General features: G+C 37.9%; 1 protein-coding gene across 11 annotated transcripts in view; it reads left to right on the plus strand.

Moving 5' to 3' along the window:
- The window catches only part of LOC104910714 (uncharacterized), a 288,940-nt gene that overhangs the window by 213,486 nt on the left and 58,038 nt on the right, over window positions 1–17,416 (plus strand). For 10 of the 11 annotated variants that reach the window (XM_085222846.1, XM_085222850.1, XM_085222848.1 and 7 more), the window contains 3 exons: window positions 4,248–4,368; window positions 11,396–11,514; window positions 15,469–16,511. The gene's annotated coding sequence lies outside the window, so the exon portion shown is untranslated. The remainder of the gene's footprint in view (window positions 1–4,247; window positions 4,369–11,395; window positions 11,515–15,468; window positions 16,512–17,416) is intronic. The other variant, XM_085222849.1, reaches the window with a different exon arrangement.

A 17,416-nucleotide genomic window follows, 5' to 3' on the forward strand; every position in this document is an offset into this window, starting at 1 on the left:
AGTAAAATCTTCTCCATCCATCAGCAAGACCCAGCTGTACTCAAGTCTGAAACTGCTTTGACACATTGATCTTAACTTTTAAAAGTCCTTGACTCACATTTGAGTTTCTCCATTTTTAAGATAGAGATATCTAACAAAAGCCCTCACTTACTTAACTGCTTCTCAGAGGTTTGAGACACTGTTAGATGATATGCATAGCACAAATTGAAGATGAAAAGCACAAAAGAAATGCTAACTGCTGTAAATATTAGTCCATATGGGAATGAAATGATAGTAAATAAAGGATAAATGTCCCAGACATTTAATAGATACACTATGTGAAAAGTTTAATATCCTTTGAATGCTTCAGAAATCAGCTTTCAGTACTTCAGAGAGCTCTGGCTCTTTGTTTCATTTTTATCCCCTCAGTAGAAGTGACAACAAGCTGAAGTATTATTCTAATAATCTTATACTTCTTGTTTATTGTTGCTTATAAAAGGGCTTCTGGATAAATGTTCATTGCTTTTTTCTTTATTTATTTATTTACGTAGTCGCAGCTAATATATATCATGACTGTAAAGATACACTAAACTAGATGACCCATTTAAAAGTTTTGAAGACAGTTTGAAAAGGCATAATATGCTGGAAAGTAGCATATATGCTGTATACAACTAAAGGAAACCTCTTATTCTTTTGGAAGAGAATGGCAAAATAATAAATTGTGACTGGTGACATTTCCCCATGCTACCATGTATTTGTAGCACAGTTATTTAAAGTCTGCATTGGCCATATCCATTCATCTTTCCTCTTGGGTCAGTTATGCTGTTTGCATTCAAATCAATCCCTTAATCAAGCCCATTGATAATTGCAGCAGTGCAAGAGAGATGTAATGAAGGCACTTTGTTCCAGTGCAGCAGAGTTTAATGTAGTGTTGCCACAGTGGGCCATTTATGCATACGCATGTAGTTAATTTTCCTAATCAACAGTCTCAGATGCAAGCATGTTTGTGCCCCACTGATGGAGTTAGAGGGGCATGATACTAGCCTACCAATGGCTCCAAGATTTTCCATGTAGTCTCTTGGCATTGCTAACTACAGGAAGTTTCAGTAACTATTCTTGTCTAAAGGTTACATTGACAATGATTTCAGAAACAGTCTTAATTCCAGAAAAGCTGCTTCTCACTCCGAGGGATGCTTTGGGTAAAGTTGCTAGTGAGAAAGTTGTTGTATGCATGATGATGTGAGAATGTAAGGGACAGGGTTTATGAGGAAATAAAATATCTCCAAGTAGAATGAAATATGTAGCTAGGAAAAGCCCAGTCATATGATCTGGACCACTAATACATTTCCAATTTGAAACAAAAATATCAAGCTGTAATCTGAAGATAGGACTTTGGAATTCCCATCGTCTTACATAAGAGATGAACTCGGGTTTTTCCTTTTTGGCAAGGTCATTGTAAAACTTTGATTTCTTTGTAAACTGTAAACACATTTGTAACAGTTAGCTCTTAAGTAACTTGTTAGGAAATTCTAACAAAAATGTGCTTTTAATTGACCTTGAGCAAAAAAAATCCTGTTACTTTAATAAAATCCAGGTAATTTGGATGTAATGAGCTGAAGCAGGTGGAGCCACAAAGCCAACATGCTTTTGCTGTCTTCTTCAGTTCTCTTTGCAATGTGTGTTACATCCAGTGCAGAAGGCTAGGTCCAGGGGGCTAATGACAGAGCCCATGCATCTTTTGTGACAGCTCTCTCCCAGTTTGCTGACTAAACAGTGCAATGCAAGAAAAGGACGAGAAAGGTGCCTTTCTCCCAGTCTCAGCTGAATGAGAGCAGTAACTCTTGCCTTCAGGCTGTACACATAATGAGGCTAAAATATCTTCCAGTCTGCAGTGCTCATCTTTTCCTCTCTCTTCTTTTATAAAAGGTCTGGTTAAACAGGGCTTGCCTTGGTTGTATCCTCTAGCAGTTAGCAAAGTGTAAGTAACATTAGCCAGTAAATTTACGTTTCTTTTAAGGGAATTCAGCAATGTTCTTTAGTATTTTAGCTGCTAGATAATGGCATTATGTACCGAGATTCCTTAGTGTCCTTTCAAAATATCCACGTGCAGCTTTAATACAGAACATCCTACATTCTTTTGTACTTAAAGGTTAATTATAATTAAAAATCTTCATTTTAAACAAATACAGTTCTGTGGAAAAAAAGAAGACATTTTAATTGTAGAAAAACACATAGCTCAATTCTAGAAATATGGTACCATTCTTCAAAATAATGTTGTCATGTATAACATCAGAACACAAGCTTAAATGGATGTGATGAACCTGAGCTTACAGATATTAATTCCAAAGAAATGAACATTGAAACAATTTATTTCTGATGATTCAGTTTATTAGCACATACTTCTTTGTGCATCCAAGCCTCAAATAGAGCTGTATCGAGGTTGTGTTCATCATTTAGTAAGCATTCTTTGAACTGCCATTCAACTCAGAAATGCTCTGTAACTGCCTCAATTTCAATTTCACTTTTTATTTCAATTCACCAGGCTTCATATATCCTACCCTCAGCCGCCATTTTCTCTGGGGATCCTGTACAGTCTAAAAAAAAATCCATTTTATTGCCCTGGTAATGGTGTTATTTGAGACTACCAATTGGTTAGGAGTATCTCAAGTAAAATTTTAAGTGCTGAAACTTCAAAACAATTGTTAAAAAATTGCAAAGAAGAGGCTCCTTACTTGTTCTGTTTCAGACTAAAGCTGAAATTCTGCTTATTTTAGAGTTTACTGGCACTTTTCTGGATTAGGTTTATATGAGTAACCTAAATTTAAAAACATTTCCAAATCAGAGATATGTAGAAGATTTCTGCTGAGGCTAGTTCAAATAAAAGGGATGATTAACCTGCTGATGTGTATTTCTATGGAGAATAGACAACATAAACAAATTCCCCTGACAACTTTTTATGACAATTACAATATCAAGTAAAAAAACCTAGACACTGATGTGACAATTGAGTCTGAATTTTCTGATCAACTGGGACAACTCCCTACTGTCTTAATGGCAGATTTTCCCCTAGTTCTTGTGCTGTAAACCAAATAATAGAAATGCTATATTACTAGCAAAGAACACAGAAAAGAACTGTTGGTAGGACCACAGTGTCTCAGCTACAACCTAGTGACCTAATACCAGCAAGTTTGCTAAATGGACCACAAGCCAACTCTAATAAACAGATTGGGACTGCCTGCTGGCTTAAATTTAAATCTAAACCTATGTTCTACAGAACTACCAGAGGAAAAAAAAAAATAATTGCCTATAGTAGCTCTCCCTGTAGTGCCAAATACACTTAGCAGATCTGCCAGCAGAATTCAAAAGCAGTGTGGTTTTTTTGGTTCAAATGAACAGAATCATCATGTTCTGCTTCCTCAGAGCTGCTCCTTGATCCCCTTAACACACTTTTCAGTCATTGCCATGTTCCTGCGGTCCTTTCCTCCTGAGTGTCTCTAGCAACGTAGTACAGCTGGGGCATTATGGGAGAGATATGCCTACATTAGGTAGAGATATGAAATGCTCCATGAGTTAATAAGAGATGACTCTTAACGTGGCTCATTAATTTAGAGTTGGGTGTTTTGTGAACACATCTCCCATATTCCACACTGCTTAGATCTCACTTCCATGCTGCTGCGAAAACCTTTGTAAGGTGTATCTTCTATTACTGAAATTAATGCCCAGTTAGCTGAAAAAGAATGTGCATGTGTCACTCATGCTCAAATCTGTCGAGTTTTTCTAAATGCTGTGAGCTACATTCACATCAATTTAATTCATAAATTGTTTGGCCAGGAGTTGAGTTCTCCTATCAGAAATTGCAAGAAATATTGAAGTCAAGGAGAATTGTGCATTTGACAACAGATTTGGATTTCTTGTGGCACTACTTAAAATTTCAGTTTCAGATGGATAATCAGGCATATTTCAAATACTGTGAAGTTAAAATTACAACTGTTTTTCAGAATATCCACTCTTAATATTGTTGGGCAGAGAAAATAACTGGGAGTCATTAGTTCCTACTGAACACCAGAATTTTGTAATGTCAACATGTGATGCATTAGTGGATATTACATAGAAGGCAATAGGAATAATAATGTTGGTTTAAGTCACTATTGACCTCCCTTTACTGTGACACTCCAAGAATAATTTGAGATACTTTGATTTCTGAGCTGTGGTCGCACGCTGTTTATGCAAAGTAAATAACCATACCTCCAAATGCTCGTTGGTTACAGAAAGGAAATCAGGACAGAAGACAACAGCACAATAGCACATTCTCAGCAAAACATAAACCATGTCACAGCATAGCAGAGGAAGGCTTTGGTGGACTCAAATGGAAGACCCCTGCTGCCTAAGGTGAGTGACAAGAAACAGCCAGATCACAATGATAACTAGTGTGAGTTTTTTAAAATACATATATATTGACTGTGATTTTTGAGACCTGTGGCACTGAGCTGTCTAGAAACAGCTTTCAAGAAGCCTAAAATGATCTCAATCACAGATTGATGGCTGCGAGTGGAACTGTGGTACTTGGTGCCTCTGAATGGAGGCTAGCACTGTAAATGGGACTGATGGAGACATAGGAGATACCTGTGGAATAACAACCATTTTCCATGTTCTGGTACCAGTACACCACAAAATGACAGCTGATTGACCGGCTTTTTTTCCCTCTTGTATACTTGGTTTGTTACCAATATTGAAACAGAATGCGAAGTAATGGTGGAAAAATGTGTATACTAATTTCAGTTCACACTTCTGATACAGATAATGAGAGCAGAACTAATAATAGTAGAATGCATGAGCTTAATATTCTCCTATTATGTTAATCGCCTCTCACATTTTCATGGGCCATAAATCAAGTGTTTTCTGCACCTTTCAGACAACAATGTATGAAGCTGAATAAAACCATGGGGACTGTAAGAATTTAAAAAGAGGTTACCTGATACCATTAATGCTCCACCTGCTTCACAATAATTTCTTGTTTATAAAAACTCACCGACTGCCTTTTTTCCCACGAGAATTAACAATTTTAGCTTATCCTATCTACCATCAGTAGAATAAACCAATTTTCACAGTACAGAATAAGTTAAGAATGTAAGTAGATTGAAACTACAGAAGTTTAAGTAAGTGACTTGGAAGGTACCTAGTTACTGATAACAATAATGCAAATAAATTGACTTTCAATTCAAGAAAATGTAGTGATCTAATTTAGGGGAAATGGTCTCTTTAAGAAACATCTCAGACTGTTGTCTTCAGTTAGCTGTTGATGCTTAATCCAGGATGAATTGTGACTTTATACCTTAGTACACCTTAGTACATACTGTCTCATCAGTTATTCATTTTCTGCCTAGAATTAAAATCTGCCCGTGCTGTAACTGCTGCATGCTCTTCTGCAAAGAGATTATTATCAGAAAGGAGCACTGAGCACCCAAACAAGTGCAAGAGGTCTGATGTGCCAATGGGAGAGGAGCCTGGGCTCCTATCCCATCAGAAGCAAAGCTTAGGACCTTTGTCACACAATTACGCTTAAAATGGAAATGAGTGCCTCCAAAGAGATGCAGATACTACAGACATTTTGTTAGGGTGAAATGGAGATTAGCTGAATGCATGAAGGAAATACCATACCCTAATTTGAATTCAAAGATCTCATCTTTGCTTTGTGAAATCTCTCAGCCACACTCTGTGAGAAATTAGGAGAGCAGAAGAGAAATCTCACTATATACTTGATCTAAGTTCCTACACTTCTCTGGGTAGACATCCCTGTGATTTAGAATGGTTTTTCTCAGATCTGCAGAAAGAGTGGAGTCTTTCCTGACCAAACCCCTTTCTGATCTCCTAGATGCTTTTGGAATCTGAGAAAGCAAGTCTTCCACTTCACCTCCCCACTGAGTGACATTTACTTTAGTTAGCTTGAAGTTAACATCAATAGGTTTTTGGTTAATAAGGTTCACTGTACTTCTTTATGATGTTATTGCTCTTAAGATATTTATGCATCTGCATTTGGTCAAAGCCCTGAAGTCTTCTGTTTCAAGGTAATAATACAGCATTAGCTTTAAAGCCAAGTTCTTCACTACTTTAGAAGAAACACTTTAAGTCATATTTTTCCAAGAAAGAAATGATCTCATCACTCAGTGGCTAATAGTGTAGGTCACATTTCAATCAAAATCTTACTACTATTGCTTTAAAATGACACAATTTGTAAAATTGCATTTGAATTGAACCTTTGATATTGGAGGGTGCATCATCTCTACTGGCACAAACAGAAGGAACATAGGGGGAGTAGGAAAAGCTTCACTGAAGGAATGTGTAAACGTGTAGAGAAGAAGTTAGAGAGAAATCATTAAATATCTTGATTCTTATTTATTTATTTATTTAATTTATTTATTTATTTTGAGGAGACCTTTGGTATGGTTAAGGAAAGCCTGGTACTGAGATGTTTCTCAGCTCTGTTTTCAGAAGTTAGACCTAACAGCAATGTTTCTTGTCAGGTCTGTGGTCCCTTTAGCACCCTGAGGCTTACGTAAACAGAGGTTACACATTCCAGCCCAGCCATGATGTTGATGATGGCTGGTGCTTCTCCAGCATATGGTTTTCCCTGAGCAAGTGCTAATGTAAAGCAACCAGCTCACTCTGAGATCAAGGTTTCACGTATTGCATTTATGTTTATCCCTGGGGAAAAATCCTTTCTATTTACCTGAGGTATTAGTTACTTCCCTTATTTCTAGAAGGGTTATTACAGTACCCTTCAGTAAATGTTAGCCATCAGAAATAATTAATATCAGGCCCAAGAGAGCACCTGGGGAAAATGAACTCATGAAATGTTTCTGGCTAAAGACCTTCCATGGATAAGGAACAGGAAATAAGTTACTCATGCTACAGCAGTCATGGGTCATTTTTTGTTTTAGGAAAGTGCTATAAGGTTATTATATCTTTGAGATGATTCTTGGATGGCATTTTTGTTTCTCAGTACAACAAATCAACTTTTCAGAAATGCTCACTAAGTAGTCTTTATCAATGAAAAATATAACCTAACATATTCAAATGGAATAATCCAATTTTTCAATATTTACCATTTCTAAAGAATCTAGCAATAGGAATATTAATAGGAAATGTTCCTCAACACAGATGAAAAAGTTAGACTGATTTTAAAATAAAATTAATTCATGCCAGGTATATTGTTACGTGTTCGGTGGACAGATTTCTGTATTGACATTCGAGGAAATCACATAAAGCTGTGGCCAGACAATGTGATGTCCCCTGTAAGGAATTTCTCCTTGTTGTGGAAAATCTATTTTGATTGAACATCCCCAGAGAAGCCATTGGCAAGTTCACCCAAAGGGGGACAATACAGGGTCCCCTGGTGTTCTGAATCTCAAGCCCTGCTGTAACCTGTGGCGGGACAAGGGCACTCACCACTATGCTGAGAGCCAGGGTAATGTGCCACTGGGTCATCTGGGGTTGGGCAGCAAGGAACTTCTTGACTACATCTGCAGTCAACCAAGGAGTTTGTGCCTGACTAGAAAAGCTGCATTTCTATTCTTGGTTATTTTCATTTCTTTGAAGTCACTGTCAGTGCAGCAAAAAGTGATCACTTCCACTGCAATATATAGCATGGCTGGAGCTGGAGCATGAGGGTACTTGAAGCCACAAAATCTTATCATTCTTATTTCCAGCAAACCCATTATCTTGAAGGGGAATTTAGGATGGATAACACAAAACAATGCAGGCATGGTCTTTTCTGCTGAGACTGGATTAACAAGAAAAATAGATGTCTTTGCTTTAGAGAATGTCAGTTTCTTCATCAGCCCAACAGAAAAGAAAAAAACAAGATCCTGAGGAAAAACTTGTTTTTTGCTCTCCTTATCCCACTGGTGCAGCACTGATGGAAGTAGCTCTGCCATCTCTGCATAGCAGTGATGCCAAGAAGTTTCAGTGAAATCACTGCACCAAGCATGCAGGCAAGCCATTTATTTATCCACTCATTCTTAGAGAAACGTGATTAATAGCATGAAAAAAATAAATGGGCAACTCTTTAGAGAACCCGGATATCATGATACTGTGAGGATGTGCTTTTGCTTAGTCTGAATCCTTGCCTGTGCAAATATTAGCTTATTTTCAGTAGATATGTTTCTGTAAAGTGTAAATGTCTAAAACCCTTTTTGACTAAAACTAGGGGAATGCAAGTTTGCAAAAAGCTATTCACGTTCTGAAACTGTATGTTCTGGTAGGTTTTGCTTCAATTTTTATTTTTGCTGTCAATATTTCACTGAAAAAATCCAGGCCCAGGGATGTCCTTGGTTGTTGAGTGCTGAGATCAGTGGTGGAGTAGTGTTTTCTACTAGATTGCCCTCCTGGTTCACTGAGGCACCCAAAACTGGGATCTGAAAGCTGCAGGGGCTACACCTGCCTTCATTTTACCAGCTTTAAAGTAATAGCATAGGCCTAATTTTATCTGATGAGGAGATTTTCAAACAGCAGTATGAGAATAAGTATGGATAAGATAGCAGAAGGCAGGAAGATCTAATAATCTTTGGGTAGGTAGCGCCACAGCTGCTCTGTATTGTTTTTTTTAAAGATGTGAGTATAAGTGGTAGTCAGGAAAGTGAAGAACAGTGATCAAAACTCCTGTTAGTGTGGATGGGGGCAGGAGCTTGCCTGTGCACCCTCCAGGTGGGACCAGGGCCCAAAGATGGACTGTGTGTTCCTGTGTTGGCTCAAATAAACTAAATCTTGCTTGAGCCATATCTCCAAAGGCCTGATGTACTGGGTAGCACAGGGACACAGGGGCACCGTGGCAAGAAGCCCCAGTGGTGTGGGTTACAAATCCCCAACTGCACAGTGTGGTGAGGCTGGAGAGCTGGCAGGAGAGCAGCAGATCTGGGAGATGGCAGCCCAGCTCACATCTGCTCTGAGCCAGTCAGCCACAGTCTCAGTCTGTGCCCAGAAAAATCCCTTGGCTGCTAAGTTTCTTTGGAGCAACAGTGACATCTTGTGGGTTAATTTTAACTGTGCTCTAAATGGAAATGGTTTCCATCGCCTCTGCTTGAGCAGCAACTCATCAGTCTGAATTCAAGTGGCATCCTCAGCCATCTGTTCAGCACATCGCTAGGCCTGACAGCAGAGCAACTGATGGATGGCAGAGGTGCTCATAAAGTACTATGCCAAGGGCTTGCTAGGAAATTCAGTTAGCAGGATCATATTATTTGGAAATAGCGTTTTAATTGGAAACTAACTTATAAGTGGATATCACACATATTTCATTATGAGAACATATAAAAAGCTTAGTTCCACATGGACAAGAGGAGACTAAAGGATGTGTTAACATGAATGTTTTTGAAGATGATTGTAACCTGGATTTAATTTGAAAGAATGCAGTTGCTTCAGTTTTCAGTCTCATCATGGTAACACTTCTATTTTGGTTTTCATTGCTGAGCATAACTTCTGCTACTGTGCTTTGCAATATGCACCAGTCTGATTGTAGGGCTTTATGTGATTCAGACCTATTTTTATTATCCTGGCATATTGAATTGTTGCTCCAGCGGATTTTTCATTCCAACAGGACTTCAGTTATTCTCTAATTCCCACATGGACTCATAGTTTGAATGAGTCCTATTGTAATTTGCATTTGTAGACTTCCAAGGGGTAAACATTCTAGCATCTATGTTCTGTCACAACCTTTCCAATGGCACTCAGCTCCTGCTTGTCTTGTGAAAAAGAGTGATGCTTTGCATAATACTCTGTATGACATTTAGTTATGGTGATCTTCACATTTAAAAAAAAAAAAAAAAGTAAAAGAAGAGCAATCAGCTATTAATTAACTGTCTGGTGCACAGGACTCATGCTGATAGTATTGGTTCCCCTGTTATGACTTTATTCATCCAGAAGAAAACATGCCATAATAGATACCAAAAATTCATTTCAAAATGATACTGCCAGCTTAAAAAATGGAAATTATCCTTCCAGTTCATTAATATTTTTATTAGAACAGTTTTAAGTAACAAGTTTGGATTTCTTTAAACTACATATTTCCAGCAAACTGGATGATAACATCTTCATATGTATGCCAGCATTCTAGTGACATGCACATGTAAAGAGGGACCTCCTGAGCTCATATTGAAGTCCTTTGCACTTTTTTCCTCATAGCATGTGCCTACATACACATGAGCATGTCCACGTTTCTCTGAACATACAAAGGAACATAACATTTCTTTCTTTCCAATGAAGTTTTGAAAATGAATTTTAACAGCATGCATCTCTTGATCACCTCCTCTTCCTCATTTCCTTGCATCATCCTTATTTTAAAATTCAGATCCTAAATCCCTGATGAGACATTTTCACAGGCTAGGAACCATCCAGAATATGGTGACAAGTAGGTAGGCAACACTTAAAATGAACTAGAGTGTGAAAACACAAGTATTTTTTCTCTAAACTCTTTCCACGTGACTATTATGTGATAGTGGCACAGGATTAACAACTAGAAGTAGCTTCTGATAGGAAATATGATTTTGAAGTAATGCTGCATGTTAAAAAGATGCTTACAGGCAGTATTTTTGAACATATGAGCTATTATCGAAGTGGGTGTTCATACACTGCAGATGCCATGCTTGGGTTGCTTAAATTCACAGCAGTGAAGTTTTCTTATCAACTACTCCCTGGCCATAAATGTGAGGCTTTCCCTGGTGCACCTCCTTAAGGGAGCCAAAATCTCATACCAGGAGGTTTCTGCAGGGCTGACTGACATGCTGCTTTTTGCCCAGGTCAATAAAAAGCTAACCAGGACTTTCAGAATCATCACATCTCACCTTCTTTGTAAAAGCAGCAACATCTATGAGGGTTCTCTTGTTGGAATCAAAGCTTTAGAAGTGAATAATCATGAGAGAGAGCCCACAACCCAATAATCTACTAATCTTCTAAAGTGGTAATTCATCACAGTGCCATCTAGTTAGAAACGTTATAAATCATGTACCTTCCCAGTACCTATAACTATGTTTATAGAAGAGGGGTGGTTTTTAATCTATTAAAGAGAAATTAAGGGAGATAACAGTCCAGCAATCTATCAGTTTCAGAACTACATTCTGCTGGGCATTAACCATCAAGTAATTAAATAATATATGTGCAGTTTGTCATTGCTATAATACTTTTTTTTTTTTTTTTGGTTCAGTTGATATTTCCCTTTCATAAATTGTTGGAGATTATAATTTCTGTTCTTTTGGTGATTTGTGCACATTAACAGGGCAAGGCAATGCATGTCTGTCAGAGCAAAATATACTGCTACATTATCATTTAGCATTTATTCTGTTTTCTTTGAAGGAAAAATTTATTTACCATGATTCATTTTGCAGAATAACTCAACTACTCTTTTTGTTGTTTGTTTGTTTTCCAGGTTCTTCTGGCCTTGTTATTTTTTATCTAGTGGCTTTCCTACCTGAACTTTTGCATGCTTACTAAATCAGAAGGATGGAGGAAAGATGTTGTCCAATGTATTTGAAATTTGTCTTGCAGGTTGGTTCAGCTGGGAAGGGGTATTGACCAAGTCAAACTTTCCTTATGCTTGTGATTTGTGCCTGAGACGTTGATCTTTTAGTGATTTCTAATAACCTGGAAGGTAAATGGAAAGTTCAGATAGAAACTGTCCTAAATTTGGGAGTTTGCAGTTACAATATTGTGATTTGAGCTAATTTCAAGTACATACATTTTCTTCAACAAATCTCACACTCTCAGTAGCCTTCCCAGATTCAAACCACATGAAATGTATTGTTCTGAGACGGCTTTTAAACATTTTGCTCTGGAATTCAGGTAACTTTGGGATAGCTGAGGAAAAAAAACACCTACTCTGAAAATGCTGTACATAAAACATCTCCTGATATTAAAAAAAAAAAAAAAAAAAAAAAAAAAAAAAAAAAACCAGAAAGACTGACAGTTATGTCCTGGAGACCTTCTTAAGACTCCTTAATAATATGTCTTATTTTCAAGTAGTATGAAGTGCTTGACAGCTCATGAAGAATGACATTTAACAAAATAGCCTCTACTCATCAGTAGAGAACTGGTGAGTTTTTGAAATACAAATGGTGATTGCTTCTAACTACAGACTTTGAGAAACTAGAAAAAGACACTTTTTTCATGTCATTTTTTTAAACGGAACATTGATTTTAAACTTTAGATAAGAAACTGAGTGACAAAATTTTTTCTATCGTAAACTTAAAGGTTCTTTATTCCTTTATTTATTAGAGGCAGTTCTAAAATGCTTTCCTTCCCAAATGCCTGCTCTGCCAAGAAGGCAGTAGCAGCTGTTTTCTGTAATGGAAGTTCAAAAACTTAATTGAAAACATGAGAAATCCTTAAACACAATATGCACACCGAGATGGGCTAAATAAAAAAAATAAAAATAAAAATAAAAATAAAAATAAAAAAAAAAGAGGATGATTACCTTCCTCCCAATCATTTTTATTCCTCCCAATTTATATGTCTGCAGACATAAAATCTGGAGAATCAGAAATATTATTCAACCTAATAATGCCCACAATTTTTTGTTAGAAGAAAATGTCTACAACTTTATCGCGTTCAAAAGGGAAAAAGTTTATCTATTTGATAGATTTTGGGGAGGTGAAGTTGAGGTTGTGGTGTTTTTTTGTTTTTCAATAAAGCTATGCCATTTAAATAGTGGAAAGAATGAGGAATCACTCTGTACTTTTCCATGTGTGCCAGCTGGTATCTGTTTCAGAGAGGGGAGTGGAAAAGATGTTTCTTTAGTCTAGCATTGACTGCAGTATTATAAATTGAGAGAAATACAGCCTCATTATAGCCATGAATGAGAGCAGACATTTATGTACCTGTGAATGGTGGGTGTCCTCTCACTAACAGAAACAAGTGGCAATTTTTTCACAGTTGTCTCATCTTCTTTTTTTGAAAGTGCTTTCTTGGGAAATTAAAAGTGAAAAGTAGTCTAGATTGATGCATCTGTGGCATTTACAATAGAAAAGACATTAAGTGGGACAAATCCTGCACACCAGCCCTGGTGAATTATTCCTCTGTAGCTTGGACATATAAAAATGACAAGAAGGTCCTGCTGCAGAAACACCTGCCTCTTGCACCATTTCCTCTTTTAGCAAGACAGCAGGTGTAGGCTCTCATAGTGTAGGTAGGCCCCAGAGATGGCTTCCATTAGAAGGGGTAGCCCCCTTACTTCCAATTGTTTTCTTTGTTTTCATTTTAAGTAGAAAAAACAACAACAACAACAACAACAGTAATTCTTTCCTCATGAGCTGATGGTCTTCAAAACTGAAAACTGCTTGTTTACTTCTCTTTGTTTCTAGCAGGTAAAAAGTACTATGATACACCAGAACATTTACAGACAGCATTTCCTGTGTGAAAAGTTGTAACGTTTGTTGAGGGGGATGAATTTTGCTTATGGGAAAAGCAGAAACAATCTAAAGACATAAAGGACATGAGGTCTCTTGAGTGCATTCTGAGCCCATCCCACATAGGTGGTGGTACCACAGGAGTTAAGGGTGCTGCTGGTTTGTGAGGCAAGATGATCACTGCCCCCATGGTCCATAGACAGTCCTGGAGGTTTAGGTGCACATTTTGAATACAGGGCAGAACTCAGAAAAAAAACAATGAATATATATGACAGTGATAGCTAGAAAAAAAATAGCTGTCATTAGCTTATTTATATTTTATGGAAAAGGCATCTGAATCAAGACTATTAGCTGGGAAAGTTTAAGAAGAATTGTGAAAGAAAGTGAGAGATCAAGAGATTTAGGAGAGAGACAGGAATTGTGGACTTTTTAGTAAATTTATTTTTGTAAATGATCAACTTTCTGGGAGAAAATATGAAATGCTTATACAGAGGATGCTCTATGGCTTGCTAGCTGAAGAACACAACAGGGATATAAAAAATAACTTGTGTCAATCAAACCCGTGGTGATGTTGATAATGTGTTACTGATTTAAAGACATAAAGGAAATGAAGAGGTGAAATGCTAATATGGCAGATTCTCTTTCACATGCAGTTTGGTGCCCTGCATTCAGTGACCTACAGATAAAAAAAACACTGCTTTGATTTATGCAAGACTTTCATATGGAAAAAATGAGCATCAGGCAATATTTCTGATACTTGTGATAACCTGTTGGAATTGTCCACAGAATTTTATTTTTTGTCCCTGAGATTCGTCCAGTATTTCAGTGTATCTCGCACTAAATATGACGTAGAATTAGCATTCACTCTGCAGCTCCATGCAGACATCTCAGGGACAGGAACACATATTCTACCAGACAATTCAAGTTTCATCCACTGAGCTGTCATTAATATTTCAATTGGTCTCTTTCCCAGTAGTCACTTCTCATATTTTCATTGCAGTGCTCAAAAAGTATTATAAAAATAATAGTGTACCAGTGGCAAATAAGTGTTCAAAGGAGATGAGTTTTATGTACTTATAACTATGACTGCATGATCTTCTCCCTGATTATTTTACTGTGGTTTTCTTATTATAGTGCAGTGCCAGGTAGCTGTACTGGCTTCCTATTGTGAGTTTAATGAGAGACCCTGCAACATGTACAGATAATCCAAGAATCACTTCTAGAAGTAAATTTTGTGTTAAAAATCTTCACGGATTTCTATTGAAGCTGAAGTATTGGTTCAGAGGAAGGCCACTAAGATGATCAGAGGGCTGGAGCACCTCTCCTACAAGGAAAGGTTGAGGGAACTGGGCTTGTTTAGCTTGGAGAAGAGAAGGCTCTGGGGAGACCTCATTGTGGCCTTCCAATATTTGAAAGGACAATATAAACAGGAGGGAGAACGGCTGTTCAATAGGGTGGATAGTGAAAGGACAAGGGAGAATGGTTTTGAACTAAGACAGGGGAGGCTTAGGTTAGATATTAGGAGGAAGGTTTTCAACCCAGGTTATTCTATGATTTTATGATACGATTCTATGATTGTGCTAAAGTTAGCATTTCACTAAGAGTCTAATGTGAGCTAACAAGTAAAATATCTATAGCTAAATTCATGTCCAATATATTTCCTTTCATAAGCTTCACATACAGTATGAACTTAGATTAACGTCTTTAAACTTGTGTACTTGCAGAGAAGGCAGACAGAAATGATTATCTATGCAGTTTATTTGAAAAGGATAGAATAATTCTTATTGACTTTTCTCCTCCTTATTCTCATTGCTCATTCCTCATTAAAGGGGCAGTAAGAAAGTGACAAATTTGTTCTCATCTTCAAGCAGTGTATAAGAGTTTATTAAGTGCAGGCATGATGGGCTGAAGTCCTAAAAACTGCTTCCATTTCTGAGTCCCTTTGCTAAATGTAAGTGCAGGAAGTTTGTGTTTTGAAATCTGGTCAAAGATCATCACTTAATCCAGCTTCATTTGTTCGTCTCACAGAATTTGGGTTGTGGATTATGATGAGTTTGGAGCTCAAAACCTCCTATATTTACTATGATTTGTCTACAAGGTTTTCTTCAGAGACTGAGCTCTGCTGAAAGAGATCCTGAGCAGTGTCAAGCTGCAATTAGCAACAGAGTAAAGCAGTTGTTTTTGTGGATACTAAGCTGTCATGGTTCCAGCCTGGTCCAGTCCAGTTCTGTGAGTAATGGGGCAGAGGGACCCACAACCCAGGTAAGAGGGAAGGGGGAAGACAGGGAGATGGGCCTTGTTGGAAAAAAAAACAGCAGAATGAGCTAAAGGAGAAATCTAATTTACTATATATGATAGCAGAATGTGAGATAATATAATACAATATAATTGGAATTGAAGCAGAAAAAGAGAGCAGTCTTGTGACTCCCAAGCAGTTTTATCTTTCTCTCTAAATGAAAAACGGAAAAGGAATAATGAAGTCTTCTGGGAGCTGTAGTTCATCTCTTCTCTTCTGAGACGGGCACCCAGAGCTATTGGCAATCCATGGAACTGTAGCATTAACTCTTTATCTCCCGGTGCACTACATGATGTTAAGATTTGGAATATTGATAACAGAAATCACAAAACCACAACATAAGTAATCTCTGGTCACCATACTAGTACAAGTAAAAAGGAAGAACTAGGAAAGCTGAAAGAACAGGAGCAGTTAAAATCCCCTACCAGTGGTACCTATGAAGCATGAGGAGCTTTGAGTAGGACAGTGAGGGCACTGGAGTTTCTGGGCTGAGTTTCAGAGATCAAACCAAGCCACTATACTGTGGACCCACTGTAGCTGCAGCTCCCTCCCAAGTACCCCACACAGAGTGTGATCCACAGCTGAGCATCTAATAGTGCATGGTAAGAGCTGCAGAAAATGGGCTATGTGTATTATTTCACTAACAACATCAGTTTGATTTACTCTTTATAGAAGAGCACAAGAAGTAGATCTCTATCTTCACTGAATCCAGTGGCAAAATATTCATTGGCCTCATTGTGAGCAGCAGCAGCTCCTTTTTCTTCAGACACTGAATCATGCTACAAGAACATCGAGCAGCGCTGTAGCTGATCTATGCTGTGGAGAAAGTCATTCCAATTTCTGGGGTAAGTACCTTAGCCCTCTTTTGTGAGAGGCTGAGTGATGCTGCCTGTCAGGAGCAGGCCTCCATTAAGCACTCTCAGTGCTGGTAAGAGCTCTGAGTCTGTTTCAGTGTCAGTACCTTGTGTAATGCATTGCCTCATGCTGCTGCTTCGACTAAGTAATGCATTATGTATATCTTGAGGTATAGTGGTTAGTGTAATATTTATGCATGTAGGTATCTGTGAGAGTCACCTTGAGTACAGCACAGCCTGCAAAGAGCAGATAAACAGCATTAGTGCCTGCAATGAGTGCGGCACACTCATGGGAGCTTTACTTCAATCCAGCATCTAGACTTGATGTAGAAAAGGTGTAAATGGTGTAAGTTCACTCATCCTAATGATTCCTCCAGTAAGAAATAAAGATCTCATCTAAATAGATGAGATCTAAATAGAGATCTCATCTAAAATGCATGCTTTTAAACTTAGCATCAATAACTATGCTAGAAACATGATTGTGTTCATTTGAATGAGTCAAACTCTTCTCATCTGCTAGGAGGAAGCCAGAAGAGCAGTAAAATGGCAGGCAACACCAGTGCTGATAAATGGTGCTCTCACATAATGAGTGCTGTGTGCAGTTCCTGTCTTCCAGCTTTACCATTTTGTTGAAATAAGGTATTGATAAGTGTGACAGGAATAGCCACAAGTGTGGTAAATGTGCATATAAGCAAAGAGTAAATGGCCTAGGACCTTTTAACTCAGCGAAAGGAGGAACATGGGGTATGTATAGAAATGGTATAGGCAGAGGGGCTATAATGGACTTCTGCAGTTCTGTAAGTGGCGTGGCAATTCAGCAAGGATTGCTTTTTCGTCACCTTTCATTACACAAACCTGGGAGGTGGCAAATTAAATGATCAGATGGATCTTTCAAA

The sequence above is a fragment of the Meleagris gallopavo genome, chromosome 4 (genome assembly GCF_905368555.1).
Source record: "Meleagris gallopavo chromosome 4, MGAL_WU_HG_1.1, whole genome shotgun sequence".
In the NCBI taxonomy this organism is placed as follows: domain Eukaryota; kingdom Metazoa; phylum Chordata; class Aves; order Galliformes; family Phasianidae; genus Meleagris; species Meleagris gallopavo.